The sequence below is a fragment of the Serinus canaria genome, chromosome 19, assembly GCF_022539315.1.
Source record: "Serinus canaria isolate serCan28SL12 chromosome 19, serCan2020, whole genome shotgun sequence".
Lineage (NCBI taxonomy): Eukaryota > Metazoa > Chordata > Aves > Passeriformes > Fringillidae > Serinus > Serinus canaria.
Genome location: NC_066332.1, coordinates 7,894,814 through 7,910,462, shown reverse-complemented (window position 1 = coordinate 7,910,462; position 15,649 = coordinate 7,894,814). Strand labels below are relative to the sequence as shown.

General features: G+C 52.7%; 1 protein-coding gene across 3 annotated transcripts in view; it reads left to right on the top strand.

The window, feature by feature from the left end:
* STX1A (syntaxin 1A) overlaps positions 1 to 15,649 on the top strand; it is a 70,280-nt gene that overhangs the window by 1,228 nt on the left and 53,403 nt on the right. The window lies entirely within an intron of this gene.

Genomic DNA, 15,649 nt, shown 5'->3' with positions numbered 1-15,649 from the left:
CTGGGGTGATGCAAGGGGCTGAGGGGGTGGCTGTTGGGGATGATGGGCAGCTCTTGGGGTGGTTGGGCAGCTCTGGATGCCCAGGGCTCACTGTATGTGTCCAAGGGTGGCTGTTGATTCTGGGGGAGGAAGAGGCTCCCCCAAGAGCTGCCTCCCCACTCTGCCTGGAAAACACCCAAACATGGGGCTCTGTCTCCACCACCAGCACAGGCTGTGAAATGGGATTGGAAAGCAGGCTTTTTAATAATAATAGTAAAAAGGAGCCTCGTGAATGTCCTTTTGGCAGCCGTTGCTGGCTGAGAAGTGATGCCATGGAGTATTTTAAAATTTCTCTGTTCCTTTAAATATGCCTTAAGAAAAATAAAATGTGTTTTCGCCTCACTCCCGCTGCTGCTCCTTATTCATCAGCCTCATGCTGAGGGTGCAGCATTCTTCCCGGGGACTCCTGGGGATGGAGGAATGCTTTTGAGCATCCAGTTGCCCCGAATATGAGTGGGTGCCCCCTGGCAGGACTGCAGTGAGTGAGGCAGTGTGGATTTACACCCTTGGTGCTGGCAGACACCAGGGAGGAGCAAGATGCTGCAGTGGACACAGAGTCAGGAGCATTTGAACTTGTATCCTCTCTGCTGCCTCATTAATAGCCTGGATTGGTTCTTCCCATGTAAATACAGTGTTTAAATTCTGCCAAGGATGATAAAAAAGAAGGATTAATAAAAGAAGAGCTGGCATTGTTGGAGCAGAGGAGGGGATGCAGGGTGGTCACTGCTCTACAGAGCAGGAGCTCCATGTCTTAATGGGATTTTTTAAATGGTACTTGAAATTCAAAATGCTAATCCCAGCTCTTTTCTGAACCTCGGCTCTGGTTTGGATCAGACTTGCTGGAGCTTATTCAGTGCCCTTGTGAGAGTAGTGCCCCCAGGTCTGCTCTGGACCAGGGACAGGAAATTTAACTTACAGATAAAACATGTCCTCTTGTTGTGGAGGAGAGCTGCTGAGGATGGGCTGTGCAGGATGCCTTGGACGAGGCTGAGCAGGGCTTTGTTTACAGCTGCTTCTGTGCAGGTGTCACAGCTCTGGCTACCAGTGGTGTTTCCTGCCCATCGGGAGTGGGTCTGGAGCTGGTCCTGTTCCCCAACAGCCCCAAAAGCAGCCCTGATGAGATGGTGTGTGCATGCAGGATTGTGAGAGTCCTGTGGTGCTCCATCATGCTGACAGCTCAGTTTGAGTGAGGCATTGGGATTTCCAGGATGTGACACAGGTCCAAATGGTAAAATAATTATGAATGGTGTTAGGAGAGTGGGAGGAAGCAAGGGAGATGTGCCAGTGTTATAGGATCACAGAGTGGTTTAGGTTGGAAGGAACCATCCAGTTCCAGCCCCCAGCTATGGGCAGTGCCCATTTTTTGGGGTGCACTTTCCCCCTGTGCCTGTTGTTCATCTCCACAGCTGGTTTTGTGTGCATTTCTCCAGTGATGTTTGTGTGTTTGTGCCGTGCCACTGCCCTTCCCAGCTGGCTGAATCCTCACTCCTGACAGCCAAGTCCCTGCTCCCAGCGCTGCCTCCTGCCAGTGGGAGTTGTGGGAGATGGGAGTTAAAAATAAAAGGAGAGAGGAAGGGAGGTGGGCTCCAGGTCCAGCTCTGTGGATGCACCCTGTCCCCTCCTGTGGCAGTGAAATCTGCAGCAGTGACCCAGGACTCACAGCCCAACCTCTCCATCCCTTCCTCTTAATTCCATCTTGTTCCTACTGAGGCTTTCTCTCCTGGGGGCACAAATGTGAAGTCGAGCACAGTTGCTGTTTGCAGAGGTCAGGTCTTGTGTGTCTCCATCTTTTCCAGAACCCCCCGGCTGCAGAAGTCCCTACAGACCTTGCAGATGAATATATTCACTTGTTCAGATGCCATCTTCCATTCCCCTTTTAACCCTCTTCGTTGCCATAAGTGCTTTTCAGCTCTTCTGTTCAGCCAGAAGGGTCACACGTGAATAATTCAGTGTCCTGTGTCCCTGCCAGTCGGGAGTGGGGCTGTCACATGGTGGGTGACAGCCGGTGGCTGTGTCCGCAGCTCCGCCTGCTCTGCCTCGGCCTGACAGGCTTTAGCATCACTGAAATGCTGGGTTTTGGGGGTGGGGAGGAGCAGAGCTGCCGTGGCAGGTCAGACATCATGGCTGCCCTTAGAGCATTCCTGATTCCACAAGCACTGCTGCAGGGAAGCTGCTTTGCCTGCTCCCATGGGCTCCTGGAGCAGGAGGGGTGAGATGCTGCTGAACCTTCACTGCTGGGGTCTGCTGGGCTGGGCAAGGAGGAGGGTGGCAGGAGTGATGTAGATGAGCCCTACATGCTCCTGTGTGAGATCTTTTTGTGTTCCTGCATGGCCCTGTGTGAGATCTTTTTGTGTTCCTGCATGGCCCTGTGTGAGATGTTCTTGTGCTCCTACACGCTCCTGTGTGAGATGTTCTTGTGCTCCTACATGCTCCTGGTTGGGATCTTCCTGTGCTCCTACATGCTCCTCTGTGGGATATTCCTATGCTCCTACATGCTCCTCTGTGGGATATTCCTGTGTTCCTACATGCTCCTGTGTGGGATATTCCTGTGCTCCTACATGCTCCTGGTTGGGATCTTCCTGTGCTCCTACATGCTCCTGTGTGGGATATTCCTGTGCTCCTACATGCTCCTCTGTGGGATCTTGTGTTCCTGCATTCTCCTCTGTGAGATGTTGAGATGTTCTTGTGCTCCTACATGCTCCTGGGTGGGATGTTGAGATGTTCTTGTGTTCCTACATGCTCCTGTGTGGGGAGTTGTGTTCCTGCATGCTCCTGTGAGATGTTCCTGTGTTCCTACATGCTCCTGTGAGATGTTCCTGTGTTCCTACATGCTCCTGTGAGATGTTCTTGTGTTCCTACATGCTCCTGTATGGGATATTCTTGTGTTCCCCAGCATTGAGGGGTCCTGGGTGTCCCTGTGCCACAGGGATGCTGTTCTCAGCAGTGGGTGCACACCATAGTAGGGCAAGCCAAAAACTGGGAAAACCTTTTTCTGTGCTTTAAATAAACATGGCTCCGGGCAAAGCCCAGACTCTAGGTCAGCTCTGGGTGGTGTGTCTTGTCCCCAGCCTGGGAGGGGCTTGGTGGGGGATGGACAGGGTTTGAGGGACAGACAGAGCTCAGAGGGGACACTGAGCCCCTGGGTCCCTTGGTCTGTGCTGGGGAGCTTCAGGTCTGGTGCGTGGGGGTTTGGAGGTCCCACTGAAGTCAACTTAAAAACAAGAATACTCTTGACCCACTGAGACCTGGTGTCAGAGAGTGATAAGAGTGACAATAAGTGCAGCCAGATAGGTCAGCTGTGCACTGGGTGTCTGAGAGGATGGAGCCAAAAGGGTTCAGTCTCATCTCCGCTGTTTTAATAGACGTGTCTTTGTGTGTGAGCTGCTCGGAAGCTGTACAAATGTTTGTTTTGCCATGTATCTCCCCATTAACAAGATTTCTCAGGAAATATGCAAAATTATCACTACAGGCAGAACATGTACAGTAAGGCTCATTAAGCTAAGTACTGTGATAAATTGCTTCTTCCAGAAAATTATGTATATTAGCAAAAAAGGAGAAGAGTGAGCCCAGGTGGAAGGCCAGGAAGACAGAGTGTGTGGTATTGTTCTGGCTCCAGGTGACCTGAGCACACCTGCCTCAGGGGAGTGTCCTTGCACCATGGGATGATCCTGGAGGAGATGTGGGGAGGGGAGGGCAAGCAGAGGACAGCAGGGGAAATGGAGATGGAGCAGTGCTGTGTCAGGACCAGACCAGGCACAAAGCCAAAGAGGCTCTTAGCTTAGGGAAAACATGAAACGAGGCAACTGTGGAAGCACAAGGAGTAGAAAGTTTTGCTGAACTGAAAGAAAAGGAGAGAGCAGGGGGTACCTGTCACAGGCTGCTTGCACCTCTGCACCTCTGCCTGTGCCCCTGCCTGCAGTGGCCAGAACCAGGGCTGCTGTTGGGAATGTGGCACTGCTTTTGGCCCCCAAATCAGGGAGCAGACTTATGGCTGTGGACAGAGGACAGGCTGTGGCATTTGATGTGTCATGGGCTCACAGAGTGGTTTGGCTTGGAAAGGACCTTCACAGACCATGTGGTTCCATGGGCAGGGACACCTTTGACTAGACCAGATTGCTCTGAGCCTTCTTCCAGCCTGACCTTGAACACTTCCAGGGATGGGGCTGACACAGCAGACAGACTTCAGGATGCTCAAGTCCTGCATGAGAGATGTTCTGAAACATCTTTCACCCTTTTTCAGTGATACTCTGAGTATTTTCCATAGTGATGCAGCTGCGGTCCCCTTGCAGGAGTGATGGAAGTAGTGAGTGGAGCCCAGGACATCTGCTGACCAAAAGCTTGGGGACATCCAGAGGAGAACAGGAAGTCCTTCTGCTCCATCAGCCCTGGAGAGCTCAGGCTCAAGAAAAGATTCCCCTTAGTTGCCAAGGAACCTTCAAAGAACCATATCATCCAACCCTATTGCCATGGCTTGGGACATCTTCCACTAGACAAGCTCTTGACTGGTTGTAGAATTCCAAATCTCCTGCCCAAATTGTGTTCATGTGCTCCTAGGCCAGCATGTTCTTTCTACAGGAGAAGGTTCCTCCTCCCTGCTGCCTCCTCCTCCTCAGGCATCCACAGGCCTCTCAGGATACACCCCAGCACAGGGGGCAGACCTGACTGTGCAGCATCAAATATTGCTGCAGGGTGGGACCGAACTTTGTGTTAACAGTGCAGTTGTCCAGATTCTAGGGAATACTTGCAGACCCAGGTTTCTTTTCATGGGAAATAACTAAAAATGAAGTTTTCTGCTCACTGTTCTGTGAGTTTTCAGGAGAGTGCTGCCACTTCTGTGCTGCTGTACTTCTGCAGATGTGTGCTGCAGGTTTTCCAGTATGAGCTCTGTCTTTTTCCCTGCTGGTCTTCCATCAGGTTCTGTCAGGGGCTTGTGTATGAAATGACTGGTTTGGTTTTCCAGAGGACCTTTGCCTTTTGGGAGGATCAGTGTCTCACCTGGGTGGTGCTGAGGTTCTTTTACAGGGTCCAGGCAAGAGCACCAAAGGAATGTCATTGAGCTTTCATGACCGTGTGAGCAACCTGGTTTTGTGATTGTGCCCCTGCTCAGGCAGGGGGTTGGACTGGAGCATCCTTGAAGGTCCATTCCAGATCAGTATTCCATGAGTGCCTGTTTGTAGGTGGGGTGGTGGGATTTGCAGGATAACCATTGTGTGGACTGTGTTGATCACACAGCCATGGGACTTGTGGTGCTGCCCTTTTCACCTTCTCTGTCTGAGGCTTCCCTTCTTTTTTCTCTGACAGTTTCCTAGGACAGGCTGCAGTGTCACTAGTGGCCATCACCAGGGCTTGGTGACACTGGCAGACACCAAAGCACAGTGATGATCCCAGCAGAGACCTCTCTGAGGGCTGGCCCTGTGAATGGAGTGGACAGAAGAGATGAGTGCTGTGGCTGCAGGTCCTTCTGCTGCCCATGGGCAGCTCTGGTCTGCACAGGAGCTGTAACCATGATCATGCCACTTAGAGGATGTTAAAAAATTAATTTCAGATTATTTAAGTCTGTTTTAAAGCAAATCATTCTCCAGCCATGACTGTAAATTTATAAAGTAGTGGCTGTAAAGTGCAGGTGCTTTTCCAGTAGGTGATAGTGCTGTCCATGTTTCAGAGTACAGGAGGAGGTCAGTGAGTTCAGCTCATTGCCCTCTCCAGGGCTGGTGTCACCTCCATCACCTCTGGCACTTGCTCTTCAGAGTTAGGGAGAATTTTACCTGTTTGCTTTTAAAAGTGAACTTAGAGTGATCATCGTTCTCATAAAAGGCTTGGACTTTGTGCCAAAGGCTGGGAATTGTTTTTCAGGAATGCAAGCAAGCACCTAAGGACAAAACTCTTGGAAATCATGTTCTGCCTTGCACTGCTAGTGTTGGAAATACCACCTGCACCTCATGCAGATGTTGCTGAGTGCTGAAGTCATCTGTGCCTTGGACCTTTATTCATTAAAAAAACAAAGTTGTCAATGGGAAGGTATGGGCTGGTTTTGGTGAATATTAGAATTATAGAATTTCTTAGGTTGGAAAACCCCTCTAAGATCCAGTTTCCCCAGCACTGCCAAGGCCAGCACTAACCCCAAGTGCCACAACTGCACATCTCTTAAATCCATTCAGGGATTGGGGACTCCACCCCTGCCCTGCACAGCCTGTGCCTTGGCAACTGGGCTGGACAGCACTTTCCATGGAGAAGTTTTCCCCAGCATCCAACTGAATTTGCCCTGGCACAACTTGAGAGCATTTCTTCTTGTCCTGTCCCTTGTTGTCTGGGAGCAGAGCCTGACCCCCACCTGGTTCCACCCTCCTGTCAGGGCATTGTGGACAGTGAGGTCCCTCCTGAGCCTCCTTCTCTCCAGGCTGAGCCCCCCCAGCTGCTCCTGGTGCTCCAGACCCTTCCCCAGCTCCATTCCTTATCCTGGACACACTCCAGGATCTACATGACCTTCATCTTGTGAGGGGCCCAGAGCTGATCCCAAGGTTTGTGGTGCCTCAGCAGTGTCCAGCACAGCGGGACAATCCCTGCCCAGGTCTGTGGCCACTTTATTTCTGATGCAAGCCAAGTGCCACTGGCCTCTTGCCCACCTGGGCTTGTTGTAGTCTTATTGCAGGGGTCCCACACTCTTGTCTCCTTACCACGAAAGTTTCATACCTTCTGGGTGTTTCTCATGGGCAGCTCCTCAGAGCACTGACCCTTTCCCCCTCACAAAGCAGCCAGCTGACTCCAGCTCCTCTCTCTCTCTCTCACCCACCCACCCCACTCTTTTATAGCACTCTTCTTCTCCCTGGTCACAGCTGTGGCCTGTTCAAGTCAGGCCTGTTGCTAATCTTTGATAATTGGCCCAGCTGCAACTCCTTAGGGGTGAGATTACTTTCCACACTATCTTCATTTTCTTGTATTCTATCCCCCTCCACGGGCTTATGTTCAGCTGCTACTGGCCAGCACCCCAAGGCCTTTCCCAGCTTTCCAGTGACTGCTCCCAGCCTGGAGCATTCCATGGGCTTGTTGTTACCCTGTTGTTGAACTTGGCCTCATTGAATGTCACAGAATTGGCCTTGGCCCATTGATTCAGATCCAGATCCCAGATTCCAGATCCCTCCTGCCCTCCAGCAGGTCAACATCTCACCCGCCTTGGTGTCTTCTGCTGAGGGTGCCCCTGGTCCCCTTGTCCATGTCATTGCTGAAACTGTTAGACAGGAGTGGCCCCAGCACTGATCCCCGGAGAACAGCTCTGGTGGCAGGCTGCCAGCTGGATTTAATGCTGGAATTGGGCACTGCTGGGTTTGGGGCCTGTGTGCCATGGAAGGGCCAATTTGTCATGGTACACAGCTGTATTATATGGTCTGGAGGAAGGGCTGAGCCTGAGACCATAGGTGGTTTGAGGTTTGGTTTTAAGTGGTTCAGCTCTCCAGGGCTGTCTCCTGGGAGCACACCCTCTGGCTGGCCTTATCCTTATCCTCAGCCTTGGCACCACCTCCCTGGAAACCTTCAGGAACAGGACTTCAGCCCTGCTTGAAGGGCTTTTTTTGGCTGCTGCAGATGCCTAAAGCAAACCCTGCAGTGTGGGGAGGTCACGGTGATGCCTCAGGTTTTGCTTTTATATTTTTCACATTCTGTGATGCTTTAGTGTGTGGGTCTGGGCTTCACATGAGGGGATGGTGAGCTCTCTGCACAGAGCAGGGAGACAAAACAATTCCTGTTCTAGCTGGGACCAAGGACGAATGATCCAGATCTCAGGCCAAAGAGCACAAACAATGTGGGCTGGAGAGAGAAAAACAAGCAGGGTGGGACTGCCTGGGCTGGGGCTGGAATTGGACAATTAGCTCCAAGATGCAAATGGAGCAGAACTTATAAAAGTGAGAGACCCCATGACTAGTCGAGCTGATTTTGTGACTGTTTTGGGTTGTGTTGCCCAAGGTGGATCCATGGAGGCCTCCTAATAAATCCCTGCTTTATTCTTTGGCTCTGTCTAGCCTCTGTTCTAGGTCAGCCTTTTCAAGGAATGAAGGGCAGCCCCAGGGTGAGGGACCCTTTGTTGGGTGGGAGATCCATGGGTGCCCTGCACCTTGTCCAGGTGAGGCTGTGCTGAGCTGCCCTTGTGCTGCCAAGCATTGCAGAGCCAGGCTGGGGTGTTCCCAGAGATCTGGGCATCTCTGCCTTCTCCTGTGAGTCCTTTGGGCTCTGTGAGATGGCTGAGATGTCTGTGCTGCTCAGTTGTTGTGACCTTGTCCTTGCAAAGCTGCCTGCCAGAACGAGCTGCCCTGGAGCTCTCAGTGTCAGTGCCCTGGCCTTGGGGGTTTGGGTACAGGGGACAAGGTGACTGCTGCTGGGTGTTGGACCACTGTGTGTTGAGTTTGCAGGGTCCCCAGGATGAGGGAGGAATTTATGAGTCTGACTCCATGTTCTTAGAAGGCTAATTTATTAATTTATGATATTATGTTATATAAAAGAATGCTATACTAAACAATAAAGAAAGGATGCATCAGAAGGCATAACAAGAATGATGATGAAAACTTGTGACTCTCCAGAGTGACACAGCTGATGGTGATTGGTCATTAAGTTAAAACAATTCACATGTTGGATAAACAATCTCCAGCCACATTCCAAAGCAGCAAAACTGGAGAAGCAAAATCAGATAATTATTTTCTTTTTTCTCTGAGGCTTCTCAGCTTCCCAGGAGAAGAATCCTGGGCAAAGAAGATTTTTCAGAAGATATGACAGTGGCACCCGTGTGCCGCTCTCTGTGGGGACACGATCCCAGATGTGACCCACAGCTGCTCAGAGGCAGCCCCAGGAGCAGCCTGTGCACCCTGCTGTGCCACAAAAGAAGATAATTTTACAAAGCAAGTCAAGCCCAGATGGCTGGGATCTCTTCAGCTGGGCAGAGCAGCACGGAGGTGTTCGTAAATAAAAACAAACAGATGCAGCCTGGGAGTGAAGCCGTGGAGCAGCCTCCTCATTTCAGGGATGAGGCCTTTCTGAGCTTCACTGAGTGGTCCCTAGAAGAGGGTGGCAGCTGGTGTGGCTTTTCCTTTCCCTTGTGCTTTTGTGAGCCTTGCCTTGTCTCTGCTAGGGTGGGAGGCAGCGTGGTGCTGGAGGCAGGCAAGGGCTCCCTGCTGTTGGGACACAGAAGTTTCCCAGGAAAATGTGCCAGCAGGGCTTGGCAGAGGGCTGTGTCTGGGTTCAGGTGTGCCCTGCAGGGACTGAGCCCCCTTGTTCCTCTGGCCTGCCTCTGCTGCCTGCACCAGCTCCCTGGGCATGGGCAGATCCACCTCCAGCCCTGACAGGAGAGGACAGGAACCTGGGGCTGCCCCTGGTCACTGCTGGGGTGCCAGGGACCTGGCTGTGCCCCTGGTCACTGCTGGGGTGATGGAGACCTGGCTGTGCCCCTGGTCACTGCTGGGGTGATGGAGACCTGGCTGTGCCCCTGGTCACTGCTGGGGTGATGGAGACCTGGCTGTGCCCCTGGTCACTGCTGGGGTGCCAGGGACCTGGCTGTGCCCCTGGTCACTGCTGGGGTGATGGAGACCTGGCTGTGCCCCTGGTCACTGCTGGGGTGCCAGGGACCTGGCTGTGCCCCTGGTCACTGCTGGGGTGATGGAGACCTGGCTGTGCCCCTGGTCACTGCTGGGGTGCCAGGGACCTGGCTGTGCCCCTGGTCACTGCTGGGGTGATGGAGACCTGGCTGTGCCCCTGGTCACTGCTGGGGTGCCAGGGACCTGGCTGTGCCCCTGGTCACTGCTGGGGTGCCAGGGACCTGGCTGTGCCCCTCACAGCCCACCCTGCCAGCTCTGCTGTTTGGAGGAGAGCAAGCATTGAGTCTTTTCAGGTGTTCTGTGCTCCTTTGCCTCTTTCAGAAAGTGTTTGGAGAGGGAATGGGCTGGCCTGGAATGAATTTGTGAGCATGTGCTGGTTACAAAACCTCCAAACAGAGCCAGGATGCTCCGGGGCTCTGGATGGCTTCCCATCTGCTGCTCCTTTTTGTCAGGGATGGTATCACAGTTTGCTTCTGCCTCCACTTGGGATTTTGGCCCTTTTGGAGGGCACTGTGAAGCCTGTGAGGTTCCAAAAGCTGCTGGTGGAGCTCTGCCCTGCCCTCCCCATCCAGCCCCTGCTGCTCAGTGGCACTGAAGAGGCAGCAGCTCCCAGAGCCCTCCCAGCTGCCAGGTCAGGGCCCACATGCTGCCACTGCCTGGCCTCTGGTGGACTGGAGAAATAAAAACCTTGCAAAAGAAGGGTTCTCCTCACCTACCCTGTGTGGGGGGAACGTCTGGAAGCCCTGGGTCCTTGGTGCTGCCTGACAGGGCTGAGGCAGAAGTGAGGGGCACTGGGAGGATGCTGTGCCTGACACTGTGAGTTCCCAGGCTGGGGAATTGTTTGCTGCTTGTGCTGAGCAGCACCTGCAGGTGGTTTTGACTGAGTCAGGAGCTTTCCATGTGACTTTGGAAACCTGGGATGCTCACAGTTGGGATGCATGAAGCCAAAACACTGTTATGTTTCCATTTGAAACATGGATTTTTTTGTTTTGTTTTATGTTTGTTTTTTGAAAGTTTTTGCCTTGTTTCTACTTTTGTACTAGAATTAATCATGGGGGGTCACCTCAAGCTTGGGGTGGTGCAGTGAGGGCCAGGGTGGAGGGAGATGCAGGGAGCAGCTGATCCATCAGTGCCCTGCATGCTGTGGGTTGCTCTCCCTGGCATCCCCTCTGGCTCCAGTCCAAGTCACCCATTAGTGGATGTGGCTGCTCTTTGTGGCCCAGGGCTGGGGTGGTGGGGTGGGATGCTCTGCCTGACACAGGGGTGAGAGGCAGGATGGCACTGAGGGTGTTTCCAGTGACGTGGGTTGGACAGATGGTGCCCTTCTCCAGCCCCGAGTGACAAGTGACATGTGCCCTCCTGTCCAGCAGGCTCCATCTGTGTAATTTCCTCTTCATGGGGCTTCTGGCTGGGCTCTGTGCCACTCCCCCTGTCCAGTGCCTGCCCTAAATAACATCTCTGTGCCTGTCCATCAGCCTCTGTGCTCCCAGGAGAGGTCTGCCCTCAAGCATGAGTGCCTCTGGCAAGGCTGTGTGTGGCTTGGGTCCCCTCCCTGCAGGATTTCTGGGTATGGCAGGGTCCAGTGGGCAGGACCAGGCAGGGATGTGGCATCCTTTGTGCAATGAGCCAGGCCTGTTTTGGATGTGGAAGGAACAAGCAAGAGGTGACAAAGACAATAACATCTTGGCAGGTACCCTGCTCTCCTGCTGCTCTTCCTCTGCTGCCAGTCCCTGGCCTTCCTGGTTTCTGTACAAGTCTTCATTTAAAATTAACAGTGGGAATACTCTGCTCACAGGCTTCAAAAAAGGGCTCAGAATTCTGGCAAATTGAGATCCTGCCAGAATGATGGCAAAAAAAAAATGCTGAATAGGCTTGTGGGGTTGTGTTGAAGGTGTGTTTTTCTGTACAGGGCTGCAGGGGCTGGCTGGTGCTTCCCATCCAGTTCCACCCCCCCTGCCATGGGCTGGGACACCTTTCACTAGTCCAGGCTGCCCCAAACCCTGTCCAGCCTGGCCTTGGACACTTCCAGGGATGGGGAAACCACAGCTGCTCTGGACATCCCACCCTCATGGACCAACATTTCTTCCCCATGTCCAGCCTGATTGCACCCTCAGTTCAACACCACTGTTCTGTGCTGGGACCCCAGAGCTGGGGACAGCTCCAGGGTCTCTCAGAGCAGAGGGGGAACATCCTCTCCTCTTGCCCACACTGCTGAGGATGAGCCCAGGAGACACTTGTCTTTCTGTGCTGCCAGTGCCCATGGCAAAGTCAAGCCCCATTTGTCACTCCCCAGAATCCCCTGATCCATCCTCACAGGGGCTCTCAGCCCCTTTTCCTTTACTCTTCCTGTTGGGTGCATGGTGAGGTGGCAGGAGGTGCAGGCAGGACAGGTGTCCCTCCATCTGTGGGTGGTGTGGATGTCCTTGTCCCTGACGTGGAGAGGCTTAGCAGGGTGAGGGAAGAAAGATCCCCTGACCTGTAAACACAGATCCAGGGTGGTGTTTGCATTGGCAGGTGCATCCTCCATCACTCCCAGTGTGTGTCCCCAGGCTCTGTTGGCATTATCCAGGGTCCTGGGGGTGTAGGTGGGGGTCTCTGTTGTGGTTGCCCATCCAGTGGGCTCCCAGTACCACCCACCAAAGTGTGTGATGCTTCAAAGCTGGTGATGCTTAAAATCAAGCCCAGCACCAACCTAGCAGGCATGTGTGATATGTAAGTGGAATGTGAACATGGATAACACTTGTATCTCTCTAGCTAAGCTCTGTCCATGCATTCCTAGCTTTAGGACATGGCTCTTTGTGACCTCCTGGATTCTGAGCCCTCCTGCCATGTGCTGGGGGAGTGCTTGGGATGCTCTGGGAGCAGTGGAGCACATGTGGGCATTGCTCTGGAAGCAGTTTTGACCCCAGGGGAAGCTGAGCTTACAGCCAGGCTTGCTGCTGGCTGAGGGGTGGCATTGGGGTGGGGACAGTGACAGCTGTCACCATGCTCAGATGGTTTGGAGCAAGGCTGGAGCAGTGGTGACACAGGACAGGGGGAGGGACTGGGCTGCCTGGTGGCACTGGCATGCAGAAGGATTTAAAAGAGCCTGTGTCCAAATCCTGCCCTTGGCTCCAGGGAGGTGTGGGAGGGGTTGGATGTGCTCATATACCCAGCTCTGCCCCAAGCCTGGATGAGGCTGGACTGAGGCTGCTGTAGGGAATGGGAGAGGTGGTGTGCACCTGCTGGGAGCAAACTGCAGAATTTTGGAAGCAAAAAACTTCAGGCAGTGCCTGCTGCAGGGACTGTGCAGCCCCAGCCTGTCCCAGCACACAGGAAGCCACTGGCACCAGGACAGTGGCTGTCCCCTGGGCTGGGCACTGCTGAGGCATCTCAAATCTGGGGGTCCTCCAAGAGGCAGACTTTGAGGGGCTGGAGCATGTCCAGAGAAGGGAACAGAGCTGAGGAAGGGCCTGGAGGACCAGGAGGGGCTGAGGGAACTGGGGCAGCTCAGCCTGGAGAAAAGGAGGCTCAGGGGGAACCCTCTTAACTCCCTACAGCTCCCTGACAGGAGGGTGGAGCCAGGTGAGGGTCACTCTCTTTTCCCAGGTTATCAAGTGACAGGATAAGTGAAAATGGCCCCGAGTTGCCCCAGGGAAGGTTTAGGTTGGATATTAGGCAAAATGTCTCCATGGAAGGGGTTGTCAGACCCAGGAGCAGGCTGTGCAGGGCAATGGTGGAGTCACCATCACTGCAGGGATTTGAATGTACCAGCCCATCCCCAGGCTGGCAGCTTTGGCCATGCCCCAGCCTCACTGTGCCAGCAGCTCCTGGCCTGAGTGCCTGTGCCACAGATGGGCACAGCTTCAGACTTTGGGACACAGTTTTCTGTGCCCATGGAGTGGTGGGCAAGAGCAGCACCATGACTGCTCTTCCTTGTCAGGGTGAGATTTTCACCAGAATTGTGGGAGCTCTCTGATCACAAAGGCTCTGGGTAACCATGAATGGGATAACTGTGTGGGAGTGAGTTACCTGTTGTAGTAAGGTAGAAAAATCATAAAGAAAGTCTTCATAAAATCAAGCCTTCTCTCCTGGAATCAGTGGCTGGCCTTGTCAGGCTGGCCCTTTGCAAGTTCCCTGTGAAAGCAATCCTGGTGTGAGCAGTTCATTAACATAACAATCTATTCCTGGGTGAAAGACAACTTGTAGCTGTATAAACTGTTTTTATATTCTTAGATAGAAAAATGAAAGCTGTCTCTCACAAACAACTTTCCCTGCATGTCCACACTGAGAGCTTGAGTGACCAATCAATACAGGGTAACAGCTTGTTGCTGACCAATAATTAATTACCAAGAAAGCTCCTGACCAATTGGAGTCCCACACCAGGTCTGTACAACTGTATAAAAAGGAGTTATGTGAATGAAGAGGGGGATTTTTCCACCATGAAGAAAATGGAGTCCCTGTGATTTATTCCATTAGTTACCCAGGCAAGAAATGCCACAAGTGGTGGCAAGGCTGAGAGCTGAGGTCTCCAGATGATACCACCCAAGTCAGTCACTGTAGGGTGGAAAGACAATTTTAGGGGGTGGGATAGATATTTCATCTGGCTTATTTCAATGTAAGAGGGCTCTCTCTGAAGACTGTAGTGGCTTCCTCTCTGCAGAGTGCAGAGGGGCCATGAGGTGATGTGTAACTGAAATCATCATGAGATGAGCAGAGGCACTCCTGTCTTAAATCTTCATTCCACTGGCTTCTCTCTTGTAAAGATGGAGTAAGAGGAAACTTTTCCAACCTGTTAATTTTCCATTTCCCTCCGTCGTGTAACTGCTTTGGATGATAATCTTTTAAATGTCTCCTTATGTGCAGGACTGTAATTTTTCCTTCCCTTGAGAGCTTGCAGCCCCCGCCTTGCTGGGACAGGAGGTGTTTTCATCTCTGGTGACAATGACACACATGCTTCTGCAGACAAGGACAACCCCTCATTTGCCTGCTGTGACTTTACTAGTTCTGCTGTCTTATCTGTTTGCTCCCACCTTTCCTGCACTCTGCAGCACTCCTTTTATTTTCCCATCACAGCATCCCTCGTGTTTCCCATCACAGCATCCCTTGTGTTTCCCATGGCAGCATCCCTTCTATTTACCATCATGGCATCCCTTATGTTTTCCTGACATGGCATCCCTCATGTTTTCCCATTGCAACATCTCTCATTTCCTATTGCAGCTTTCCTTGTGTTTCCCACTGCAGCTTCCCTCGTGCTTTCCCGTGGCAGCATTCCTTGTGTTTCCTGTGACAGCATCCCTCATGTTTCCCATTACAGCATCCCTTGTGTTTTCCCATCATGGCATCGCCCAGGCTTTCTCCTGTGGCAGCATTCCTTGTGTCTCCCATGGCAGCATCCCTCATGTTTTGCCATCACAGCATTCCTTGTGTTTTCCTATCACAGCATCCCTCATGTTTTCCCAGTCCAGCATTCCTTGTGCTTTCCCAGTCCAACATTCCTTGTGTTCTCCATGGCATCATCCCTATTGTTTTCCCATCACAGCATTCCTTGTGTTTTCCCATCATGGCATCGCCCAGGCTTTCTCCTGTGGCAGCATTCCTTGTGTCACCCATGGCAGCATCCCTCGTGCTTTCGCATGGCAGCATCCCTTATGTTTTCCTATCACAGCATCCCTCATGTTTTCCAGTCCAGCATTCCCTGTGTTTCCCATCACAGCATTCCCTGTGTTTCCCAGTCCAGCATTCCCTGTGTTTTCCAGTCCAGCATTCCCTGTGTTTCCCATCACAGCAATCCCTGTGTTTCCCATGGTGGAATCTGTGATGTTTCCCATTCCCGCTCCTTGCAGAGCTGGAGTGCTCACACAGGGCTGAGGGTGCCCTGGGAGCTCCCCTCCTTGGGTGTGGGGTGTCCTTGGCTGTGTTCCATGCTGTGCCATGGGGCCCTGGCTGCCGTGGTGTTTTGGCCATCCCTTCCTGCTGGATGTGTCTGTTCTCTGCTCTCCCAGAGTCCTGGGGCTTGGAGTGGCCGTGCCTGGGGTGTTTCCACACTCTGGTCA